Raw genomic sequence first — 15796 nt, 5'->3', positions numbered from 1 at the left:
AACATAGCGTATAATAAATCCCTTATTCAACAATCATGGATTAGGATGATGTTATTGGCCTGCTTTCTATCGCAATAACATCAGCTTTTAGCAGACTAGATTATATAATATATTTATTTATATACGTGGTAAGAGAGAAAACTAATACGAATACTTGCCGACACATGCAAATTCTGTTTTTAGATGTATCATTTTGGAATATCATCAGAAAATATAAACATCATGTAGTGATATTAAATCATAAAAACTGGTTAAGAATCAATTGATATCATATCATTTCAATTATGAACTCATTATAGAATAAAATATCACTTATTCTATAACTAACTGAGTGTTGTTATGTCACCATCAACAGAGGTTAATGTCTCCTATTATGGGTGGTCTCTAAAGTCTGACACTAATGGTTCAGTTCCTCGGACCAATGATAACAAATACACATTCACGTGATGTTTTTTTTTACTGAAATAATTGTTCAGTGATCATTATTTTACTATAAACCCCCCATACTTTTACGATATCATTACCAAACAATTCATTTTTCATACGAAATCCGCCTTTTCCGATTGGCCCGATTCTTTTTCTTTCATACCACTATGAAGAAAGATTTTGAATATTAATCCATTGGAAAATCAATGACAATCTTATTTCTAAATCGTAAAATCAATTCTTCATCAGGTTATGAACTGAATTTTTGGTTGCAAACTTTATATTTTCCTGCATTCATATTTAAAGTATATTTTTATTCTAGCATATCTATTTGATGAACGGGTATTGCCACACATTATATTTGAGTAAGCACTGGCATGGCGAAACTTCTTACGATTCGCTGAAACAAGCCTTTAGTTAGGTATAGTAAATTAATCTGTACATAACAGACATATCAATCACTTATATCCTTCACAAACACACCTGTCATAACGCCTCCCCACCTCAGAAACAGCCTACATCTGTTAAATACCTGTTTTTCAATAACAAGCCTACACACACACGCCGATTCGTCTGTGATCAATGTGTTTCAATCAGATCCCTCCTCTTACCTGCCACCGACGTGTATCTATCAAAATCATTTTTGTTATGGTAGCCATACCGAGTTTTTAAATGGATTGAGATCGACATGTTTCTGTCAATTCCCTCTAATTTGTGTTAGCCATTCATGGCTCGGCTTCTCATAGACCGTCATGTAGTTATCATACTATTCTTTGTAATGTGACGGTACCCAGCGTGTGACTATAACAACGTTTTGTCCATGCGTATAAACGATAGCATCAGAAAGGATACAGACAGTACAGGGCATATTACTCTATGCCTTACATAAACCATCTCTACTTGTAATAATTAGATACATTGTATACTTCAACATGACAGAACACATTAAATGGAAGATGTTTTATATTCTTTACATTTTATGCGTTGGTTACTCAACTGGACTTAATGTTACTGCAGGCATGATATGGATGAATGCATGGGCGAGCTATTCCTTGTCATTTCAGAGGACGGCAAGTGCCTTTACTATCGCTATGGAAGACGCCATGAATCAAGGAATACTGCAAAATACAGATATAAGGTAAGTCCAATCTGCATTTTTTTTTATATGTAAACTTATTTTATTTTTACTTTGTTTTAAACTCTTTTTTTTTAATTCGCCATCTTCGAAGCAATATATTTTAGGTTTGTTACGGTGGCGGATTTGTGCCATTTCGTCTTTTCGCCACGAAATTAACATATGATAATTTTCGTCTTTTCGCCCCGTATTTCTACTTAAAACATCATTGCGACAGCATTTGTTGCTGTATCAAGCTAATTCTTGCAGTAAATATTAACAAGGCTCGTTGTAATTGAAATTTTAATAGAAATGTGGGAAATAATAACAATACATTTTTGTCACCTTATTTTTACAATTTAGTGTACTTTTAATACTTTTATTTTTTACTATAAAATATTGAAAAATATAAAAATATTTAAACGGGGCAAAAACATAAGCTCACGGACCTCCCATTTTTTCTGTTTGATTTCGAAAGATCAACCTTTTCCATATTGAAATGTTAAATGTTTTAAGAAGACCACAATAAATTCTGCAAACATCCATACATATCAAACAAATCCCTCTTTGATTTACGGTGTATGGGTTCCAAGAAATCCAATAGCTGCAAAAAAAAAAAAAAAAAAAAAATGAGGAGGCAAGTGCTCCAAAACGAGCACACAGACACAAGATTTACCTTCTATTTTCTTCTATGGTATGAATTCCTATTTCCAAAAATCTAAGAAAACAAGTTTAATATTGGAAAACATTGACTTTTCAGAGGTGTACATCCTTAACCACTCGGGTGCCGTGTTTCCTAGTCGCACTGTTGTGATTAGTAGCTTTTAAAATGATGTTAGCAAACGGAAACATGAACAGCAAACCATGTTTATAGCACACGATTTCAAATTTCGTGTTTATAACGCAGTGCTTTTCATTATAAATATAAGCTTTAATAATTTTACATCGATTGCAAAACAAGTTATGTAAATTATATACATCACTTTCGATGGTACGGATGAAAGCGCGCGAGGGGTCCTGAGTGGGAAGAAACTGGAGTGCCCGGAGAAAAACCACGTGCTCGTTTTTTTCATTCTCCGTTAATTTCAGTTCATATGTTTATTATGTGTCCCCATAGTTTCGTGATAACCGTGTTTTACTGTAAATGGTTTAATTTTTCGTTAATAATCTCTCAGTTAAAATGCAGTAAATAACTCGATAAAACGCGATGCTATCATAATCTTAATCGAAACCAAGCTGTACTGTCCAAGGACATCCATATATTCACTGCGTTATGTCTCAACGAAACGACAGAGCGTTTGCTATAAACTAAACGCCATACGACTCGTATCTCTTTATATAATGTGTTCGATTCACTTATATATTACTAGTCTTCAGCAGTTTACCAGGATTTTCCGTGAAATAAGGAAAAGTTCTGAAAAAACCCTCTTCTCCTTTAAAAGGGATTAATATAATCTTTCACTCCCTTTGGGGGTAAGAGAGCTGAAAACGTACTGTGTTTGGCAATTCGTTATTAGAGTGTAAAATTGCTTAGAAAATGAGGAGAGTGGATGCGCGCATAAATTCGGTATACAAATTCATCATATTTTCTCTTAGTGCAAATGTTTATATAATTATATTATTTTCTTAAATAGTGTTGTCGTCGGGAAATGGGTTTTATTTCATTATAAACGATTATTCGTTTTACTGAAAACCTTGTTTTTCATAACATCAAACTTACCTATTTGTAAAAAATACCTGCGTAGCGGATTCTCACAAACGTTTGCAAACACAATTTATTTCATACCCCTATGAAATTAAAAAATAGTGACTTCAATACTTATAATTAATTTCCCAGGCTACTTTATAAAATGAAATACATTTACACGTACGATTCCATTGATTTTTTCCCAGGGATTATTTTTTCCAAATCAATACGCAACGTCAATACTTCTATTGTGACATCATGATAACGTCGGGATTTTTTTTTTCATCGTAGAATGAAAAAAATGAATAGACCAATCAGAGAGCCTGTAACAAAGAGAAAATTAATTATTGTCCCTTGAGTGGTCTTTATAGACAGCACTAACACACTCATGTCTATAAAGAGAGGAACCGACAACCTTTAGTTATATGTGCCATAACGAGGCGGAAATGTTGAGATGCTATTGTTTTCTACATTAATCTATTTAAAACCATAAGGTTTGATGAATTAAGCTGTGAAAAGCATGATCCCTTGTAAACATTAGTTATAACACACAATGTATGCACTGTAAAAGTCTTGTTTGTTATGCCTCATGCATGTATAAACGAAAACATACAAGCAGAAATTATTTTATAAGTACCAATGTGAAATGAAATTGTTGACCACTACTTCGATTCATGGCTGACTGTATGTAGATGTTAGTAAAATGATTTTTGGCAGTATTGTCAAAAATCATTTTCGGCTCTCATTTGTACAAGTGTATATGTAAAGTAAATGTTCAGTAGATTTTTCATGTTCAGAATTCAAACACTTCAGAGAGTCTTCTCTGGTGAGGTTTCAGTCTCTTTGAAATCTTCAAAAATGTTTTTGTGATTTAGAAAAAACCCAAAAAGACTACACATACAATTGCCCCTATATGTGACAAGTTGCTACATAATGTACATGGAAAATACTTCTATTGTTTGCAGCTTTTTTATATATAGTTTTAGGTAATTATCCATTTGGTGACCTTTTTGAAAATTTGTTGTTACTACGTTGTGTAAAGAGGCAAAATTTTACCAATTTTTTTTTACTTCAAAGTCATCCGCTGTTATAATCATGTTGACGACATTAATAGCTATATAAAAATCATTTTTGTTATACATGTTTTAAAACGTTTGTTGTAATGAAAATATATAAAGCATCCAAGTCGGAAAATATAACCTTTTTTTTTTTTTTTTTTTTTTAATTTGGCATTTTTACGTTGTAATTAGTAATATGTGTTTTAAGAAAACATAACAAATATTGTAACGGGATAAAAATCAAACTTACTGACCACAAGATACCACTTACACACGAGTCCGTCCTTAATGACTCTGGCTGTTCACATGACGTAAAGGTTAATGAAAACAAAGAGAACTGTAAAAATGGAAAATGATGTTGACTGAATGTCAGGAACGAAATCCATTATTTTTTTAAATGTCTATTTTCATTAATAATATTGTGACGTTTTCATGACGTCGCAGATTGACGTTTGGCGCGAAAACATATTCCCTAACAGTCATTCACGGTTGCCGTCATGCAGGTGTGTCGGACGTCGTTTTTTCAGCGCTTTGAAATTTGCTGTTTGATTAAGGAGATTTGAAAGATGTTTTCATCGATTATCATGTTCAAATCGATACGAAATGGTGAGCATTGATACTGATTTTACACACCGTTATGAATCTACAGATTACTGTGGTGTGGTGTTCGATTCATCGTTTCGTACTATAATTTCGTAGTCAAAAAAGAAGGTCGTTTCCCACGCGTAGAAGCACGATCCATTCATTGGACTCAACCAATCACAGTGCAGATAGGTTATATTTAACATGTGCATTAAATAAAACTGAATGTAATACTGCATTCGATACAATGCGCTCAACGATCGAAATTATAGAACAATACGCAAATTATTTCCTCACATAACAAAAAATCTGTTTTTACCCTTTAACTTTAAAACATTACATTTTTGCTGCAAACAACTCGAGGCGGTGGATTGTAATATAAATAACAAAATTTGGAAATTCATTTTCTAAAATCAAACTTTACTTATGACAAAAAGGGAAATAGTAAAAATGTTCCTTTTTATGCGCAAAAATAGTTTCGGAAAACATCAAATACTTTTGATTGGTCTCTGAAAGTCAAAGGCTTTGAAAACAACAATAAAATAACACTTTGATGGTTTTTACATAGAAAAAAAATCACGAGAATAGTACTATATATTATAATATACTATAATATGTATAGGGGGATAATTACACAGAAACTGAAACGTATTTCCGAATAGATCTGTCTATTTTTTTTTGGAAGCTCGTTTTAATTTGTTTAACCATGTTGTCATGACAATTCCTCCTACAATTTATTAAGTACGCGGATCAATGCGCTAGAAATTGGAATATTTTTAGAGGAATGATCTCCTTTTACTCTGATATGGACATGTGTGTCGACAGCGATAAAAACGGGTGTAAAATTTTGAGGTACAAGTCTATCCTATATTGAAATTGACTAACACCACGACTTCTTACACATTTATACCAGAGATGCAAAAAGCTTTCGTCACTGTTATTGATGTATTGGAGAACAATACTAAAAGCTATACAAAGCTTATGTCAATTGAACAGCGAAATGGGTTGAGACCTCAATCACGTAAGGTATTATTCACGACAATTATTCAACCAGTTGCTATTTTAAAAAATGTAAACATAAATATGAAACATAACCAATGCAAACAAAGTTTCTAATTACCCCCGGTTTTCAGAGCCTTTTAATATGTAATCAGAAAATTTAAATATATTCAATTTTGCTGTAGTCATGCAAAAAAGAAATTAAATATATAGCGTAATAACAAAACCTCAGAATGATTGTACAACGGACACATGGTGTGACACCTCAGGTTGCTCAGGGATCACTTGGCACGACTTATATATGTTATAGTATCAACTTGATACTATAATATATGTATGTAAACCATTGGTTAAAAAAAATTCGTGCCATGTCCCTGTGAACACCCGGTTACCGTTTATTGTGCAGCGAGGCGAAGCAGACCCACGCTTACACCCATTAGTTTTGCCCAAGCTGTCAAAACATCATATACAACCAGATTTTTCAAGTAGCTCAATGTCTTTTGAGAAGTCTCGTCTGACTTGAACTATATATACAGTCCTTGGGAGCCATGTTGATTATATAGATCTACGCTTAGATCCATATCGGCCATCGATAGATGAAACAACATTCACTTGTGTTCGATGTGAGACAATGTAATTTGTGGTGAACGCGGAACTGTCAACTACGTGGATTATTAGCGGTGCATGGTTTTATAGACACATGGAATAAATACTCAAAGAACAATAGACAAGAGATATATGAATTTATAAACTGATGACCCCATTAACAGAGGTTCACACACCCGTCACCCACCCCAAAGTCACGATTCAGTAAGACACACACACACACACACACAAGAGTAATGTTACATTTGACAACACCCATCTATTTTTAACAAAAATGAAAGCACGTCGCACCTCGGTCTGGGAAGTATTTTCTCCGTTGCTGTCTTTGAAACAATTGTTAATTTTAAAATTGTTTAAATCATAAATAAATATAAAATATGTATATATATATTTACATTGATTTTCCAAAATACTAATGAAAAACAGACAATTATATCACGTAATGTTTCGGTCAAAATTTAAAACAAAGCCATGTGTTTCTTTTTTAAAAAAAAGAATTCCTTTTTACGTTGGCAACAAACATATTCCTTACTCAAGTTTCAAAGTTCAATGGTACCGGAAGTGCAGTTTGTATGGTAAACAAAAATCGGCTAGTATTAGCGTAGTGGACCAAGCCGAGCAAGTGTAAATATATGTATGGAAGCTGGTTATGATTTTTAACTGTATCACGACGATATATCTCATACAATATTGAATTAAGGAACTCTAACTCGGATCACGGAATGGCTAGAAAACATATTTTGCGGTAGAAAACGGAAAATGGATCTGACCGATTTTAGCGCTGATATGGACCATTGGGTGACAGCGATTGACCGGGGTTGAGGTACATGTTCCGTGTTGTCCTATCTTCCCTTTTTGAATAAGCTGATATAAGAACCACCGTTCTTAACATTACGCACGAAACAACCAGAGATCTAAAAAGCTTTCTCAGTGTCTACTATCAAGTCGATTATGCTACGTTTATTGATGTATATTGGAGAACAATATAGCTACGACAAAGCCAAAGTTTGTTTTGCTCGTTTTGTGAATTTTTTTTGCCTTGTCATCTGAAACGGAAATTGATATGATTAACTGGTATGGCAATTAGAGTTATCTTGGGAAATAGAGAGAACCTCAGAGCACGCGCTGATTGTATTTCTACGTTAATTGCCAACCAGGTGATCGATATTGATCATTCATAAAGGAAAATCTAACACATACATATATGTAATCATTGCTCAAACTTGAAAGTTCTAATTACCCCGGGTTCAACTTTCGTATAACGTATGTGAACCGTGTATATACATGTTAGTTTAAACAATATTTATTTATATATCGATATATGCACATACATGTAGATATGGAATATCTATAGTTGGAAAACAATCCTATACATGTAGCTTCTATAAATTCGTTTTAACAAAATTTAATGATGTGCAAAAAATGGATTACAAGAAACACTACAATGGACAAATAATGTACAAAGTCATCCAAAAACTGAGCTGTGACTATAAACTTTATTTAATTTTCATTGATTAAAAAAAGAATAAGAAATAAAGAAAATGCAAAACAAAGTACACAACTTCAAGAAATTACTTTCGATGTAAGCATGAGGCAGGCTTTAGAATGGGATTGCCCTGAGGTATCCGGAGAAAACCCAGAGGACTCATGGTTTCTGTATAATTGCTAATATACGCGGGGGTTTAACTTCGCTGAATACGCGGATCTATCCAAATTCGCGAAAGATAATGCCTCGCGAAATATCTGATCAATTAATCGATTAGTTAGGATTCGGACCGTATTACTAGAAAACAAACGTCGGTCAAGTACCAATGTACCGTAATAACTAGTGCGAAAAATAGCCCGTTTATTTAAAGCATTCATCTAGTTTTATTATGTTCTTCAATATCAAACCGTTACGTGATTTATAACTTAAACGACGAATTGAATACAAGGAAAACTGTTGAAATCTATCATTTTTGTAGCAAATAAGCGACTGCACAAGCGACATTTACATTGTAACGTTTTCATGGCGTCACAGATTGACGTTTGTCACGAAAACAAATTCTCCAACAGTCATCCGCGGTTGTTGTCATGCAGGACTGCCGGACGCCATTTTGTCGCCGCTTTGAACTTTTTCTGTTTGATTTAGTAGTTTTAAAAGATGTTTTCATCGATGATCAAGTTCAAATCGATACGATAAGGTAGATGAGGTAAGAATTGATACTGATTTTACACACCGTAACGTCGTTTTATTTAGCATTCCGTAGTAAAATATCGTGGGCAAAAAAAGAAGGTAGTTTCCCACGAGTAGAAATACGTATCATTTATCGGAATCAACCAATCACAATGCAGATAGGTTATATCACACGTGTGTAATGAATAAAATTTATGAAATGGCTTTATTGAATGGGAAAACACGGAAGTCATATGCTTGACAATCTAAAAAGATTTTCTGACATTAATTCGTACGTACGCGGTCTGGATAATATTAAAGTAGATATTTTATCAATCATGTTTTTCTTATTTTTCGACAGGAGCGCATCGGATGATCACTTTTCGGGAAAAGGATTTAAGTTTTATTTTACCGCGCAGAATAAAATGAGCTATTACTAAGAGTTGGTCCTCTGATGCGCTCTATGTAAAAAGTGGATTTTTATACGGGAAAACCCCCACCAAAAGTCACAAATCGCACGATGATGCAACTTTGTGTTCATTTAATTAATTATCTACTGCCATTAGCTTTTTCCCAAATAAGATCATTTATATATCATATGTAAAATATATGTATTCAAAACCTTCCTTTTCATATGCATATTTCTTTTATTTGTCAAAACGGTCACCTTTAGGTCGAAACGGGCCGATGTACGCCATACCTCATTTACAACGATACAGAACCACACGTTCAAACTTCATATGGCTAGATGTATAGAAGGCGAATGGCGTAACTACTACATGCCAATCGACCATCTAAGTCTGTATCCTATGTTTAAAGTCATGGTAATGCCAAAGTATAAAAATCCGATAAAACTTTCTATCAAAAATTGAGATATATAACGCCTTATAACAGGCTACTAAGTAGACACTTGTTTTTTGAAGGTTTAAAATACACAAAAAACATCCCGGTATCTTACATGAATAACCTTTGTTTTTTACTAACACAGCTAACATCCCGGTATCTTACATGAATAACATTTGTTTTTTACTAACACAGCTAACATCCCGGTATCTTACATGAATAACCTTTGTTTTTACTAACACAGCTAACATCCCTTTGTCGTACATGAATAACCTTTGTTTTTTACTAACACAGCTAACATCCCGGTATCTTACACGAATAAGCTTTGTTTTTTACTAACACAGCTAACATCCCGGTATCTTACATGAATAACCTTTGTTTTTACCAACACAGCTAACATCCCGGTGTCGTACATGAATAACCTTTGTTATTTACTAACACAGCTAACATCCCTTTGTCGTACATGAATAACCTTTGTTTTTTACTAACACAGCTAACATCCCTTATCTTACATGAATAACATTTGTTTTTACTAACACAGCTAACATCCCGGTATCTTACATGAATAACATTTGTTTTTACTAACACAGCTAACATCCCGGTATCTGTACATGAATAACCTTTGTTTTTTACTAACACAGCTAACATCCCGGTATCTTACATGAATAACCTTTGTTTTTTACTAACACTGCTAACATCCCGGTATCTTACATGAATAGCCTTTGTTTTTTACCAAAACAGCTAACATCCCGGTATCTTACATGAATAACATTTGTTTTTACTAACACAGCTAACATCCCGGTATCTTACACGAATAACCTTTGTTTTTTACTAACACAGCTAACATCCCGGTATCTTACATGAATAACCTTTGTTTTTTACTAACACAGCTAACATCCCGAAAACTTTGTTTTTACTAACACAGCTATCCGGTATCTTACATGAATAACCTTTGTTTTTTACTAACACAGCTAACATCCCGGTATCTTACATGAATAACCTTTGTTTTTACCAACACAGCTAACATCCCGGTATCTTACATGAATAACCTTTGTTTTTTACTAACACAGCTAACATCCCTTTGTCGTACATGAATAACCTTTGTTTTTTACTAACACAGCTAACATCCCGGTATCTGTACATGAATAACCTTTGTTTTTTACTAACACAGCTAACATCCCGGTATCTTACATGAATAACCTTTGTTTTTTACTAACACAGCTAACATCCCGGTATCTGTACATGAATAACCTTTGTTTTTTACTAACACAGCTAACATCCCGGTATCTTACACGAATAACCTTTGTTTTTTACTAACACAGCAGCTAACATCCCGGTATCTTACATGAATAACCTTTGTTTTTTACTAACACAGCTAACATCCCGGTATCTTACATGAATAACCTTTGTTTTTTACTAACACAGCTAACATCCCGGTATCTTACATGAATAACCTTTGTTTTTTACTAACACAGCTAACATCCCGGTATCTTACATGAATAACATTTGTTTTTACTAACACAGCTAACATCCCGGTATCTTACATGAATAACCTTTGTTTTTTACTAACACAGCTAACATCCCGGTATCTTACATGAATAACCTTTGTTTTTTACTAACACAGCTAACATCCCGGTATCTTACATGAATAACCTTTGTTTTTTACTAACACAGCTAACATCCCGGTATCTTACATGAATAACCTTTGTTTTTTACTAACACAGCTAACATCCCGATATCTTACATGAATAACCTTTGTTTTTACTAACACAGCTAACATCCCGGTATCTTACATGAATAACCTTTGTTTTTACTAACACAGCTAACATCCCGGTATCTTACATGAATAACCTTTGTTTTTTACTAACACAGCTAACATCCCGGTATCTTACATGAATAACCTTTGTTTTTTACTAACACAGCTAACATCCCGGTATCTTACATGAATAACCTTTGTTTTTTACTAACACAGCTAACATCCCGGTATCTTACATGAATAACCTTTGTTTTTTACTAACACAGCTAACATCCCGGTATCTTACATGAATAACCTTTGTTTTTTACTAACACAGCTAACATCCCGGTATCTTACATGAATAAACTTTGTTTTTACTAACACAGCTAACATCCCGGTATCTTACATGAATAACCTTTGTTTTTTTTACTAACACAGCTAACATCCCGGTATCTTACATGAATAACCTTTGTTTTTTACTAACACAGCTAACATCCCGGTATCTTACATGAATAACCTTTGTTTTTACTAACACAGCTAACATCCCGGTATCTGTACATGAATAACCTTTGTTTTTTACTAACACAGCTAACATCCCGGTATCTTACATGAATAACCTTTGTTTTTTACTAACACAGCTAACATCCCGGTATCTTACATGAATAACCTTTGTTTTTTACTAACACAGCTAACATCCCGGTATCTTACATGAATAACCTTTGTTTTTTACTAACACAGCTAACATCCCGGTATCTTACATGAATAACCTTTGTTTTTACTAACACAGCTAACATCCCGGTATCTTACACGAATAACATTTGTTTTTACTAACACAGCTAACATCCCGGTATCTTACATGAATAACATTTGTTTTTACTAACACAGCTAACATCCCGATATCTTACATGAATAACCTTTGTTTTTTACTAACACAGCTAACATCCCGGTATCTTACACGAATAACCTTTGTTTTTTACTAACACAGCTAACATCCCGGTATCTTACATGAATAACCTTTGTTTTTTACTAACACAGCTAACATCCCGGTATCTTACATGAATAACCTTTGTTTTTTACTAACACAGCTAACATCCCGGTATCTTACATGAATAACCTTTGTTTTTTTACTAACACAGCTAACATCCCGGTATCTTACATGAATAACCTTTGTTTTTTACTAACACAGCTAACATCCCGGTATCTTACATGAATAACCTTTGTTTTTACTAACACAGCTAACATCCCGGTATCTTACATGAATAACCTTTGTTTTTTTTACTAACACAGCTAACATCCCGGTATCTTACATGAATAACCTTTGTTTTTTACTAACACAGCTAACATCCCGGTATCTTACATGAATAACCTTTGTTTTTTACTAACACAGCTAACATCCCGGTATCTTACATGAATAACCTTTGTTTTTTACTAACACACAGCTAACATCCCGGTATCTTACATGAATAACCTTTGTTTTTTACTAACACAGCTAACATCCCGGTATCTTACATGAATAACCTTTGTTTTTTACTAACACAGCTAACATCCCGGTATCTTACACGAATAACCTTTGTTTTTTACTAACACAGCTAACATCCCGGTATCTTACATGAATAACCTTTGTTTTTTTACTAACACAGCTAACATCCCGGTATCTTACATGAATAACCTTTGTTTTTTTACTAACACAGCTAACATCCCGATATCTTACATGAATAACCTTTGTTTTTTACTAACACAGCTAACATCCCGGTATCTTACATGAATAACCTTTGTTTTTTTACTAACACAGCTAACATCCCGGTATCTTACATGAATAACCTTTGTTTTTTACTAACACAGCTAACATCCCGGTATCTTACATGAATAACCTTTGTTTTTTTACACAGTAAACAGATACTTGTTTTTTACTAACACAGCTAACACATCCCGGTATCTTACATGAATAACCTTTGTTTTTTACTAACACAGCTAACATCCCGGTATCTTACATGAATAACCTTTGTTTTTTTACTAACACAGCTAACATCCCGGTATCTTACATGAATAACCTTTGTTTTTTTACTAACACAGCTAACATCCCGGTATCTTACATGAATACCTTTGTTTTTACAACACAGCTAACATCCGGTATCTTACCTTTTGTTTTTTTACTAACACAGCTAACATCCCGGTATCTTACATGAATAACCTTTGTTTTTTACTAACACAGCTAACATCCCGGTATCTTACACGAATAACCTTTGTTTTTTACTAACACAGCTTACATCCCGATATCTTACATGAATAACCTTTGTGTTTTTTACTAACACAGCTAACATCCCGGTATCTTACACGAATAACCTTTGTTTTTTACTAACACAGCTAACATCCCGGTATCTTACATGAATAACCTTTGTTTTTTACTAACACAGCTAACATCCCGGTATCTTACATGAATAACCTTTGTTTTTTACTAACACAGCTAACATCCCGGTATCTTACATGAATAACCTTTGTTTTTTACTAACACAGCTAACATCCCGGTATCTTACATGAATAACCTTTGTTTTTTACTAACACAGCTAACATCCCGGTATCTTACATGAATAACCTTTGTTTTTTTACTAACACAGCTAACATCCCGGTATCTTACATGAATAACCTTTGTTTTTTACTAACACAGCTAACATCCCGGTATCTTACATGAATAACCTTTGTTTTTTACTAACACAACACAGCTAACATCCCGGTATCTTACATGAATAACCTTTGTTTTTTACTAACACAGCTAACATCCCGGTATCTTACATGAATAACCTTTGTTTTTTACTAACACAGCTAACATCCCGGTATCTTACATGAATAACATTTGTTTTTTACTAACACAGCTAACATCCCGGTATCTTACATGAATAACCTTTGTTTTTTTACTAACACAGCTAACATCCCGGTATCTTACATGAATAACCTTTGTTTTTTACTAACACAGCTAACATCCCGGTATCTTACACGAATAACCTTTGTTTTTTACTAACACAGCTAACATCCCGGTATCTTACATGAATAACCTTTGTTTTTTACTAACACAGCTAACATCCCGGTATCTTACACGAATAACCTTTGTTTTTTACTAACACAGCTAACATCCCGGTATCTTACATGAATAACATTTGTTTTTTACTAACACAGCTAACATCCCGGTATCTTACACGAATAACCTTTGTTTTTTACTAACACAGCTAACATCCCGGTATCTTACATGAATAACCTTTGTTTTTTACTAACACAGCTAACATCCCGGTATCTTACATGAATAACCTTTGTTTTTTTACTAACACAGCTAACATCCCGGTATCTTACATGAATAACCTTTGTTTTTTACTAACACAGCTAACATCCCGATATCAGCTAACATCCCGGTATCTGTACATGAATAACATTTGTTTTTTACTAACACAGCTAACATCCCGGTATCTTACATGAATAACCTTTGTTTTTTACTAACACAGCTAACATCCCGGTATCTTACATGAATAACCTTTGTTTTTTACTAACACAGCTAACATCCCGGTATCTTACATGAATAACCTTTGTTTTTTACTAACACAGCTAACATCCCGGTATCTTACATGAATAACCTTTGTTTTTTACTAACACAGCTAACATCCCGGTATCTTACATGAATAACCTTTGTTTTTTACTAACACAGCTAACATCCCGGTATCTGTACATGAATAACCTTTGTTTTTTACTAACACAGCTAACATCCCGGTATCTTACATGAATAACCTTTGTTTTTACTAAACACAGCTAACATCCCGGTATCTGTACATGAATAACCTTTGTTTTTTACTAACACAGCTAACATCCCGGTATCTGTACATGAATAACCTTTGTTTTTTACTAACACAGCTAACATCCCGGTATCTTACATGAATAACCTTTGTTTTTTACTAACACAGCTAACATCCCGGTATCTGTACATGAATAACCTTTGTTTTTTTACTAACACAGCTAACATCCCGGTATCTTACACGAATAACCTTTGTTTTTTACCAACACAGCTAACATCCCGATATCTGTACATGAATAACCTTTGTTTTTTTACTAACACAGCTAACATCCCGGTATCTTACACGAATAACATTTGTTTTTACTAACACAGCTAACATCCCGGTATCTTACACGAATAACCTTTGTTTTTTACTAACACAGCTAACATCCCGGTATCTTACATGAATAACCTTTGTTTTTTACTAACACAGCTAACATCCCGGTATCTTACATGAATAACCTTTGTTTTTTACTAACACAGCTAACATCCCGGTATCTTACATGAATAACCTTTGTTTTTTACTAACACAGCTAACATCCCGGTATCTTACATGAATAACCTTTGTTTTTTACTAACACAGCTAACATCCCGCTATCTTACACGAATAACCTTTGTGTTTTTACCAACACAGCTAACATCCCGGTATCTTACATGAATAACCTTTGTTTTTTACTAACACAGCTAACATCCCGGTATCTTACATGAATAACCTTTGTTTTTTACCAACACAGCTAACATCCCGGTATCTTACACGAATAACCTTTGTTTTTTACT

Source organism: Argopecten irradians, unplaced genomic scaffold (genome assembly GCF_041381155.1).
Source record: "Argopecten irradians isolate NY unplaced genomic scaffold, Ai_NY scaffold_0707, whole genome shotgun sequence".
In the NCBI taxonomy this organism is placed as follows: Eukaryota; Metazoa; Mollusca; class Bivalvia; order Pectinida; family Pectinidae; genus Argopecten; species Argopecten irradians.
The sequence above is the reverse complement of the archived record's forward strand: the minus strand, read 5'-3'. Positions refer to the sequence as shown.